This window comes from Oryctolagus cuniculus, chromosome 15 (genome assembly GCF_051225735.1).
Source record: "Oryctolagus cuniculus isolate XC-2025 breed Fujian yellow rabbit chromosome 15, ASM5122573v1, whole genome shotgun sequence".
Taxonomy (NCBI): Eukaryota; Metazoa; Chordata; class Mammalia; order Lagomorpha; family Leporidae; genus Oryctolagus; species Oryctolagus cuniculus.
The window spans coordinates 82,420,961-82,433,365 of NC_142881.1; the positions used below are offsets into that span (position 1 = coordinate 82,420,961).

Genomic DNA, 12,405 nt, shown 5'->3' on the forward strand with positions numbered 1-12,405 from the left:
ATCAAACATAAATTTTGAAAGTGAATAATACAACTCCAAGGAAAAAAGAGCAAACACAGGATGGGCTCAAAAGCAAACTGAAGAGCACAGAGGAAAGAAGCAGTGGTCTTAAAGACAGATCAATTAGAATTAGATAATCTGAAGAGTGAAGACAGAAAATAGATTTTAAAAATGAACAGAGCCTCAGGTGTCACTGGGACATTACAAAAACATCTGACATGCACGATATCAGAGTCCCAGAAAGAAGAGAAAGAAGACAAGATTTTAGAGAAAAGTACTCATAAAGTAATTAATAGCTTAAAACTTAAAATTCCATGAAAGACATAAAACATACAAGACACTGAGTGAAACCAAAACAGGATAAACCTAAAGAAAGCCATGGAAGACACACTGTACTCACATATCTGAAAACTAAACACCTAGCAAATATCTTGAAAGCAGTGAAAGCAAAGCATCTTACCTATAAAGCAACAATAATTACAATAACAGCAAATTCCTTCACAGAAAATATGGAGGCTGATATTGCACTCCCAAGTTTACAGCAGCCCAATTCACCATAGTAAAAATATGGAATCAACCTAGATGCCCATCAACCGATGACTGGATAAAGAAAATGTTATATATATATATACACACAACAAACTATTACTCAGCCATTAAAAAAAAAGAAATCCTGACTTTTGCAACAAAATCAGTGAAACTGGATATCATTATGGTAAGTGAAATAAGCCAGACACAGAATGGCAAATACCACATTTTATCTTACTGTGGAAACTACTATCTAGAAAGAGTATAAAAATGAAAATGATATGGATGTCATATTATTTAGTGTATACATAGTTATATGTTTCTCCTCTGAGTTATACCATCTACATGACAAAATACCCTTCATTCTTTTTTATGACCATTGTCATGAATCCCACATTGTGTGACATTAATATCCCTGTGTTCAAGAAAAATAATATATATGTGTATGTGTAGAATATCTACATATGAAGCAATAGCAGCAAAAATGATAAAAAATGCTAAATCTGGGGTTGGTGTTGTGGTATAATGGGTTAAGCCACTGTCGGTGATGCCAGCATCCCACATGGGCACCAGTTTTAGTGCCAGCTACTCCACTTCAGGTCCAGAACCCTGCTAATACACCCAGGAAAGCAGCAGCAGATTGGCCCCTCAAGTGGGAGACCTGGATGAAGCACTGGCTCCTGGTTTAGCCTGGCCCAGCAGCCATTTGGGGAGTAAACCAGTGGATAGAAGATCTCTCTCTCTCTCTCTCTCTCTCTCTCTCTGTCTCCCTCTCTCTCTCTGTAACTCTGCTTTTCAAATAAATAAATCTTTAAAACATTGTTACATCTTAAAATAAATTTTTAAAATGCTTTGAAAAGTAAATAATGACATTTTTCAAGTGCTAAAAGAAATGTCATCCCAGAATTCTCTATCCAGTGAAAATATACTTCATCAAAACAGGGGACACGAAAATGGTCTCTGACAAATGAAAACAGAGTATTTGTCACCAGCAGAGCAATCCTAAAAGGATGAATAAAAGAAATTCTCTAAACAGAAAGAACAAGGAAGAATCTTGGAAGATCAGGAAGCAAGGAAAAATACAGTGAGAAAAAATAAGAGTAATCAAATAAGCATTCCTCACTGAGTTTACTAAATTATGCTTCATGGTTGAAGGAAGAATTAAACACATTTCTATGTGATTGTAAAGACGTCTAAAGAAAACAATTAAGGTAATTATACTATAGAAAGGAAAGGTAAAAGTGTAGAAAGGGAAGCAGCTCAATATCTCACTGTAAGTGTTAAGAGGAAAACTCTTGTGGAAAGTGAGAAGTTATGTGTGTATAATGTAGTATCTGGAGCAAACACTAGGCAAGCTGAGCACAGAGATTTATCCAAAGACACCATTGGTTTGGGTGTTTGGCACAGTGGTTAAGATGCCACTTGGAACACCAACATCCCATATCAGAGTACCTGGCTTAGAGTTACATATTTCAAAAGGTTCAATATACCAAGAAGTCGCAACATTTCTGAATGTGTATTTGTGTACACCAAACAACAGAACTGCAAAATATGTGAAGCTGAAATGATAAAGTAAAAGGGAAAATGGAAAAACCTACAATTACAGCTGGTGACTTCAACACCCCACTCCCAACAAACAACAGAACAACTAGAAAAAAAAAATATCAGCAAGGATAGAAAAATCAACAACATTATCAGTCAACAGCATCTAATCAATGTTTCTAGAACATTCATCCAACTACAGATTACATTTTTTTATCAAATGCTCACAAAATATTCACAAAGTTACATCAGATTCCAGGCTCTAAAATCATCCCCAACCAATTTAAAAGAGTTAAAGTCATGAGGAGTATATTCTTCTGCCACAATGGAATCAAGCTGGACATCAGTAACAGGAATAAAATGGGGAGAACATCAAAACACTTGGAAAATAAACAACACAGTTGGAAATAATCCATATATGAAAGACAAAGTTTCTAGGGAAATTTTTTTAAAATCTCCAAATTTAAAATCAAAATGTGTGGTACACTGCTATAGCAGTGCTAAGAAGAAAATGTATAGCACTAAATATATACACATATATATAAGAAAAGTAATGTATACATAATTAATACAATAATATAGGCTCCCATCTCAAGACCATGATGGGAGCAGAGCAAAATAAACCCAAAAAAGCAAAAGGAATGCAAAAACCTCCACTCTCAGCAATCTTATTCAATGCAATCTTGGGTTTCAATCCAGCATCAGACAAGAAAATAAAGCATACAGGTTGCAAAGGAAGAAGCAAAACTGTCCCTATGTCCAGATGCCATAATTTTCTACATAGAAAATCTCAGGAAATATACCCCTTGCCTCCAAAAATACTTTTTATACATTTTACCTGAATTTAGTAAGGTTGCAGGATACAAGGTCAATATACACAAAAAACCAACTGATTTTGAAAGTACTATCAATGAGCCCATGAATACAATAATTTAAAATATAGTATCATTAATTTTAAAAATGAGAACCTTTAGTATGTTAAAAATCCACAAAATAATCACAAAATAAATCAAGTAACATCTAATTAGAGAGATATCCTATGTTCATAATATAGTAACTATGTCAATTATCCCCAAATTGAGATACAATCTTAATGTAATTGCTACTAAGTTTATAAGAATCTTAGAGATAAGGGCAAGATTATTCTATAAGGTATATGAAAAGGCAAATAACTAGAATAACTAAAACAACTTTGAAGAAAAAGTGCAATAAATAAGTCTGTCAGGATGGGTGCTGTGGCATAGTACATTATGTCTCTCTGCAGTACCTGCATCCCATATGGGCACTGGTTCAAGTCCCGGCTGCTCCACTTCTGATCCAGCTCACTGCTGATGACCTAGGAAAGCAGTGGAGGGTAGCCCAGGTGCTTGGGTCCCTACAACCACATGGCAGACCCAGAGGAAGCTCCTGGCTTCTGCCTTCTGATCAGCCCAGCTCCACCCGTTGCGGCCATTTGGGGCGTGAACCAGCAGATGAAGGACCTCTCTGTCTGTAACTCTGTCTCCCAAATAAATCTTTAAAAATAAATAAATAAATAAATAAATAAATAAATCTGGTTAAAAGAAATAGCTAAATTAAGAAGACTGTGTGGCATATATAGATGGGTACATGGTTAGACGATGAGAAGAGAACAGGGAACTAAGAAATAAAGCAAAGATGTTCAACTTCATTTGACAAAAGTGAAGAGGAAGTCGACAGCAGAAAGGTAGACTTTTTACACTTGATCTCAGCGAAAAGGCCAAGAAGCGATAAAGGTAAAATTTTTAACAAATAGTCCTGGAGCAACAGGCTACCCAGAGGAAAACAATGAAACTCAACCTAAGTCTCACAGCTTGTTTAAAATGGAGCTCAAAATGAATCACAAACTTAAATATAAAATGACAAAATGTCCAGAAAACTATAAAGCAGTAAAGAATGAGGTAGGGGCCGGCGCTGTGGCTCACTTGGTTAATTCTCTGGCTGCAGTGCTGGCATCCCATATGGGCGCCGGGTTCTAGTCCCAGTTGCTCCTCTTCCAGTCCAGCTCACTGCTGTGGCCCGGGAGGGAAGTGGAGGATGGCCCAAGTGTTTGGGCCCCTGCACCTGTATGGGAGGCCGGGAAGAAGCACCTGGCTCCTGGCTTCGGATCGGCGCAGCGCCGGCTGTGGCGGCCATTTGGGGGGTGAACCAACGGAAGGAAGACCTTTCTCTCTGTCTCCCTCTCTCACTGTCTATAACTCTACCTGTCAAATAAATTTTTTTTTAAGAATTAAAAAAAGAATGAGGTAAATACTTTAAGACATGTATTTACAAACAACACAGAAGACAAAGGACTAGTATCTAGAAAATGTAAAAGACTCTCACAACCGAACAGTAAAATAGCAATCCAGTTAGAAAACACACATTCCACCTAAGAAGTATGCAGTCAGCATATATGCCCATGAAAAGATGTTCAATGTCATTACCCTTGAGGGAAATGCAAGTACAAACCACCCTGGGACATCAGTATATACCTATCAAATTGGCTCAAATAAAAATCACTTAAAATATGCAATGCTAGCAAGGATGTGCAGAAACTGGATCAACCCTACCTTGCTAATGAGACTACAAAATGGTACAGCTACATGGGCAAGCAGCTTGGTAGTCTCTCAACATTAAATTAATAATAAATTAAATTAAAATGCCAGAGGTTTTTATCCTTGAAAAATTAATTCCTACATTCATATAAAATACTTCATGTCTACAGCAGCTTAATTTTTAATAGGCAAGAACTGGAATCAACCCTGATGGACCTTAGTGGGCAATACCAGACCATCCATCCCACGGATGTTAATACAAAGGATGGAACTATGGGTACACACAGTGACCTATAGGAACTATGGGTATGCACAGTGACCTATAGGAACTATGGATACACACAGGAACCTATAGGAACTATGGGTACACACAGGGACCTACAGGAACTATGGGTACGCATGGTGACCCATATGAACTATGGATATGCACAGTGACCTACAGGAACTATGGGTACGCATGGTGACCTATATGAACTATGGATATGCACAGTGACCTATAGGAACTATGGATACACACACTGACCTACAGGAACTATGAATACACAGTGACCTATAGGAACTATGGGTACACACGGTGACCTACAGGAACTATGGGTACGCACAGTGGCCTATAGGAATCTCCAGAGAACCATGCTGACTGATAAAACCCAGTCCCCAGGGTACCTACTCTGTGTGACTGCACACAAATGACATTCAGGATGTGACTCAGTCATGGAGCTGTGGGACAGACTGGAGCCTGTCAGAGGAAATGGGTGTGGCTCTATGAGGGTGACGTGAAGTCTTGTGAGGTCCAAAACATTCTCTCCCTTGGCTGTGCCCATTGTGGTCTCCTGGCTTTGGAACTGTACTGTAACTCTGCAAGAGGCTGGTTCTGCAGGAGACTGGATACAGTCTGTACTGTGTCTCACCCCATTACGTGAACTTACAGATACTGCAAAATAAACAGGAAAGTTCGACTTTAGAATTACTGAGTGAGGGAGAAGAGGCATGCTTCCGCACGTTAAAAGTGTGAAAACTTTCTAGGGATAGTAAAGGAAAAGTCAGCCCACAAGTTCTGGTAGGACCCCTGCTGTCTTGGAGATTGGTGATCAGGAATTTAGAATGCGCAATCTGCTCTGTTGTGCGAGTTTTCATTACCTGTGCTGCACTGTCTGGGTATAGAAACAGAGAAAACAGGTGGTGGGGTTTGTTCAGGACAGGGGCATGACAACAAGGTACAAGAACAATGAGCAACCAAGGACAATTTTTCTCAAATCTCTCCCTGTTCTCTCCATGCTGCTTGGGCTCAGAATCCTGTTTGCACTTCTTATATGGGCCGAGTGTGTGCTCAGGGCCACACGGGTCCCTGGACTCTGCCACACTGCACTGTCTGCCCTCAGCGACCGGAAACTAGCCTGGGCTCAGTCCTCCCACCCTGCACTGTTGCAGGTTCTGTGGTTAAGGATGAAGATGAAGGGGGTCACAGCGACCCGAGTTGCAATGTGGACTGAAGCAGGGAACAGAAATTCTCCTAGTCTCTACTATCTGATTTCATGGTGTAGTGAGAACTAAATGATAACACACACACACACACACACACACACACACACATGAACACAGAGCCAATCATTATTGAGTCAGCCCCCAGTATCTACTGACCCAAAGGGCTTGAATCTGGCCCCACCCCCACTGCCACACATCCCTCCTGGGTGGCCGTTCCCTGATTCAAGTTTTACAACCAGCATCTGCGTAAAACAAAGCCCTGGTTTATAGTGCCTGTGGATCTCCATGGAGTACGTGGCCCGTACAATGTACTAAAGTGACCACACATATACACACCATAGGCTCTTGTGAGTTGTTAGCAGCAGGTTCCAGCACTGACAATGGAGCTACCCTGGGCCACAGGTTAAGCCCTGCCTTGGCCCTTTCCCAAGAATTCCTCACTAGCCCATGCCCAAGAGGCCACCTGACCATGATCTGTTAGAAAGCTGCCCCCTTTTCTCTCCCAGGGATGACTCTGGGTAAAGGAGGCAGTAGTGTCATCTCCACACACAAGAGAATGCCAACAATTCTGATGGACAGAGAAACACAACCTCAATTATAGCCAGGGGTCATCTCATTACTTGGATGGCCAACACTGCCCTCTGGGCTCTTTATACCACTTCTGTTTATCTCACAGTTGCTAGGAGCACTGTCTGCAACTTTACTTCTCGTAAGTAAGTTGCCCCAGGTCTTCCCTTTCTACTAAGACCAACATTTCCAAGAACAACAACCAGAAAAACTGCATAAAACAAAAGCATATGGTTGCAGGTTATTTGGGAGCTACTGAAAGATCCAGGAGTTGAGGGCCACAGTCCCATGGAGAATGGTGTGAGGTGCTTCCCACTGGCAGTAGCCACTTTGGTCTGAAGCAAGGAGCTGAGAAGCCAGCCAGAGAATGGACCAGAAGCCAAGGGAAGATCATTACCCAGGCAGAGCTTTCCACATATCAGAACCAGGGGAACAAAAGCTGGAGTTTGGGCCAATGAAAACATCCAGATCTTTTCAATGGCGATGTTTATTTATTTCAGGGAGCTGGGAGAACTCCCATCCATTGGTTTATTCACCAAATGTCCACAGCAGCCAAGGATGAAGCTGGGAACCAGTATCTCCATCCAAGTCTCCCTTGTGAGTGGAAAAAAAAAAAAACAATTATTTGAGCCATTATCACTGCCTCCCTGGGTCTGCCTTGAAAGGAAGCTGAAGCCAGGAGCCAGAGCCAGCAATCAAAACTAGATACCGTGACGTGGGCATCTGAGCCACTAGGCTAACTGCCAGTTTCCAGCATCTAGACCTTGAGGGACCAAAATCCCGGAGAACAGCAGGTCACAGTAAAAGACAAGCAGACCAGATGCCAGTTTTCCTACTACAACATTAGGTTAACAGACTAAGAAGTAGAGGGGAAGAAAGAATGGGAAAGAGGAGTGCAGGTTTTGGTCATTTTAGTAAGAGGCCAACTTACGGTTCTGAGAATCAGCCATCAGGAGGCGTTGGTAAACGTCACTGATTTTCACTTGGATCCCTGGAGGTCCACAGCCTAGGGGTGGAGATGAAGCCAGACTCTTCTAAGGAAGGAAATGCAGACTCGAGCCAGGGCCACCCCAAAAGATTGAGTTATGACCCTCATGCTATTTGCCTGGTCTATGATAGAGTGAATTATCTCTGGGCAATGAGATTATCATTCTGAGCCTTCATAAGTTTTTAATACAATGTCCAACTTTCAATAAGATGTTACCAGGCATGAACATAAAATAACCTCGCTGGCATCTAGTCCAGCACACTAAGGAGCTTGTAGTTCATATGCATAACAAGTGAAAAAACACTGCACAAACTCAAAACAAAAACAAAAACTTTTCCTAGCCTGGTCGGAGAAAGGAGCTCACAGGGTAAATCACTCCGGACCAAAATTTTAGACAAAGCAGCAGGGGCAGAGAATCCCAACCGCCATTAGGGGCTCTGGAGAGGAGCGGGATGGGAAAAGTCTCCTCACTCTTCATGAGCTTACTTCTCAGAGTTCTACTATGTGGGCCATGAACACATTAATGATTTTGAAGATTTATTTATTTACTTATTTGAAAGTCATGGTTAGAGAGGGAGAGACAGAGAGAAAGGTCTTCCACCTGCTGGTTCACTCCCCAGATGGCCAGAATGTCTAGGCCAGGGCCAAGGGCGAAGCCAGGAGCCTGTCTCTACCCCTGTCTCCCATGTGGGTGTAGCGGCCCAGGTACTGGGGCCATCCTCCGCTGCTTTCCCAGGGGCACTAGCAGGGAGCTGGATAGGAAGTGGAGCAGCCGAGACTCGAACCAGAACCCAGAATATATTAAATTTGGTGCAGGCTCTTGTCTCCTTCCAAGACAGAAACACAAAATGCAGACCGGCCCCACGTGCAAATAGGAAGGAGGTTATGTAGCACCCAGGAAACACACGCACACATTCAGGCCCAGGATGGGCTGCCCCACACAGAGAAATGCTCAACAAGAGCGGGCCAAGGAACTGCCCGTGGACAAGAGAAAGAGAAAAAAACGAAAATGGTACCTATGGTTGGGGTGGTCCGTGCACGCGTCAGAGATAGAGAGCAGGAAAGCACCAAGGTGGACGGCTCTGCACCGGGAATAGCACGCACAAGCGGTCCCTGGCTCTGGGCGTGCAGCGCTCCACGGAGCAAGAGAGAAAACAGCAGCCTTCATCCGCGCTGGAGGTGCAGCTCATTCCAGCTGGTGCGCCCTCCGATTGGCTCCAGGAACCTGTGGGGTGCGAGCACGCATCCTGGACCCGGATGTGACAGGTGCATTCTGGGAAGGCGGATGTCATCACACTGACAGTTAAAGACACAGCCTTCCACTGCAGGAGAGGAAAGAGTTCCAAGGCCCCTAACCCTGACTAGTGACACCGTCTCACCGCCACGTTCTCTGAGACTTAACCCACTGCAGCACAGTGCTGGCCCCAATAGGTTTTTAAAATGGATTCAATGGGGGCCGGCGCTGTGGCATAGCAGATAAAGCTGCCTCCTACAGTGCCAGCATCCCATATGGGCACTGGTTTGAGACCCGGTTGTTCCACTTCCGACCAGCTTTCTACTATGACCTGGGAAAGCTGTAGAAGATGGCTCAAGTCCTTGGGCCCCGGCACCCACATGGGGGACCTGGAAGAAGCTCCTGGCTCCTGGCTTCAGATTGGGGCAGCTCTGGCCATTGCAGCCCTCGGGGAGTGAACCAGGGGATGGAAGGATGGAAAACCTCTCTCTCTCTCTCTCTCTCTCTGATCTCTCCTTCTCTCTCTCTGTATAACTGTGACTTTCAAGTAAAATAAATAAATCTTTTAAAACAAAATTGATTCAATGATTGAACCAAAAATTATAGCATTCACCTGATGAATTTTTAATGTGGATTGTTGGTATATGTGGAATATGTAAGAAAACTATGACACAGAAGAGAAAAGAAAGGACCTACCTGATGGTAAAATTTCTCCCTGATACGGCAAAACTGTTACGAGCCTATGAAAAAGAAAGTGTGTGTTATACTTCTGAGGGCAATCACTAACAATCTATAGAAACAGATAATGTATACATCACAACTGATAAATTAAAATGGAATGAAAAACCATGCAAGTCACCTGACAGCAAGAAAGGAGAAACTGAAATAAAGGAGTTCAATGTCAAAAAACAGATGATGAAATTGGGCTAAATCCAAAACTATCAATGAGTATGTTGAATGCAGCTAGCCTAAACACAGCAAGTGAAGGAGAGAAATTTTCAGAAAGGATTTTATTTTAAATGACCCCTCCTAATGCTGTCTATGACAAACTTACTTCAAAAACATCGAAATAGATAAAGTAGTAAAGGGGTAAATAAATACATCCTGTGCAACATTAATCCAAAAAATTTGAACGACTGTATTAATACTAGAGAAAGTACAATTTGGAGCAGAGAAAATTAGAAGGAGTTAGAAGGGTCATGGCATGTTGCCCAAAGGTGCAATTAAAAAAAAAACAATAAAATGATTCTACATGCATATTACATAGCAACATAACTTCACTATGCAAAGTTGACGAAAATCGAAAGAGAAATAGAAATATTTACAATTTTATTTGTAACTGTTGATGCATCAGTTAGTAACAGATAGGACTAGAAGACAATCAGTCAAGGATATTGAAGAATTGCATCAAACTTTCAATCAAATGGGTATAACTGATGTTTTTAGAATACTGCACCCAAAAATAACAGAAGACCCATTTTTTAAGTCCATAAGGAAATTCACCAATGTAGTCCATTTCTTCATCATAAAACAGACTTTCAAATTTTTTTAAAAGAAACTAAATGCTATAAAGAATGTTATTAGATGTAAATTGAATTAAGTTAGAAATTAATACTACAAAGATAGCTGGAAAACTTCCAATCTTGGTGTAAAATAACACACTTCCTTTTTTTAAAGATTTATTTATTTTATTTGAAAGGCAGAGCTACATAGAGAGAGAAGGAGAGGCAGAGAGAGAGAGAGAGAGAGAGAGAGAGAGAGGTCTTCCATCTACTGGTTCACTCCCCTATTGGCAGCAACAGCCAGAGCTGAGCCAATCTGAAGCCAGGAGCCAGGTCTCCCATGCGGTGCAGGGGCCCAAGGACATAGCCCATCCAGAAAGCTGGATACGAAAAGGAGCAATCGGGACTCAAAGCGGTGCCCATATAGGATGCTGGCATTGCAGGTGGCAGCCTTACATGCTAGGCCACAGTGCTGGCCCCACGATACACTTCTAAATCCCTAAGTCAAAGAGGAAGTCTCAAGATAAATTAGAAAAGGATATAACTTTAAAAAATTTAAAATGCAGATGTATCAGAGTTATACAGATGCAACTTAAGCAGTATTTGGAGTAAAATTCATAGCAATAAAGGCATTTATTAGAAGAGAAGAAAGATATCTATTCAACAATAATTTTTAGTTTAAAAAAATAACAAAGAACAGCAAAATAAACTAAGCCAAGCATAAGGGAGCAACTAATATGTCAAAGAGTGAAACAGATTAAAATTGAAAACAAAACAAAAAACTAGTGAACACAAAAACTGCGTCAGCAAAACTGATATATCTTTATTGCAATGATAAAGAAAAAGAGAAGACAAATTATGGAGGTGCCACACACCACATATACATTAGAAGGATAATAAGTGGGGCCAGTGCTGTGGTGTAGCAGGTAAAGCTGCCTGCAACACTGGCATCCCATATAGGTGATGGTTTGGGTCCCAGCTGCTCCTCTTCTGATCCAGCTCTCTGCTATGGCCTGGGAAAGCAGTGGAAGATGGCCCAAGTGCTTGCACCTCTGCACCCACATGGGAGACCCAGAGGAAGCTCCTGGCTCAAGCCTGGTCCAGCCCTGGCCGTTGTGGCCATCTGGTGAGTAAAGCAGCAGATGGAAGATCTCTCTGTAACTCTGACTTTCTAATAAATAAATAAATATTTTTAAGAAAGACAGTGAGCTAAAATTCTGCTGAGCTTTATGTACTTAACACTTTATCTGAAATAATACATTTCCCTGAAAGCTATAAACTATAAGCTTAAACAAGATGAAATGAATTAATGATTCTTATAAATATCAAAGCAATAGAATTTTTAGTTTGGCAAAATCTTCTGAAAGATAGCTCTCTACTCCCTGATGGTTTTAGAGGTGAATTATGCCAAATATTCAAAGAAATGACAACAATTATACACACTGTCTTTCAGAAACTAAAAGAAACACTTTCTAAATCATTTTCTCCCACTCTGTGCAATAACTACACAGGCACAACAGAGAAAGGAATATATTTAAGAAGTGGCAGACAAGAATACTAACATGACTTTTAACTTCAATGCTTCAATGAAGGTGCTTGCATCTCTATGCAGTAGCTGCTTAAATCAAAGAGGTCAGGCCCACATATATGATTGTAGAATCGTTACCATAAATCAAATCTCCATTACTTTATATGTATGTTACTAAAAGCAAGGATATCATAAGTTATTTCCTGCAATGAACTTTCATGTATGGTTTCCACTCATCAAAACACAACTAAACGAAACCGCTGTCAGGGACACACATATTTACTACTCCCCGAGGTTATCATTTTCTGAAATCTTTGCGTAGCTACATTTGACAACTGAAATGTCATACTTTGAGGACACAGGCATCAGCCTCTCAAATCTAAGTTGTACAAACAAAAGGACAGCCCCAACTGTTTCAGTTTCATTAGGACAAGAAAGGCATCCACATTCACCTTGGAATCATATATTTGGCCAATGTT

The 12,405-nt window shown here is 41.3% G+C and overlaps 1 long non-coding RNA gene across 1 annotated transcript; it reads right to left on the reverse strand.

Moving 5' to 3' along the window:
• Positions 1-2,471: 2,471 nt before the first annotated feature.
• LOC138845289 (uncharacterized) lies at positions 2,472-10,602 on the reverse strand. The gene is made up of 3 exons (XR_016221773.1): positions 9,593-10,602; positions 7,606-7,680; positions 2,472-3,406 (listed from the first exon to the last, which is right to left on the reverse strand). It is a non-coding gene; the product is annotated as an uncharacterized LOC138845289 (long non-coding RNA).
• Positions 10,603-12,405: the final 1,803 nt, after the last annotated feature.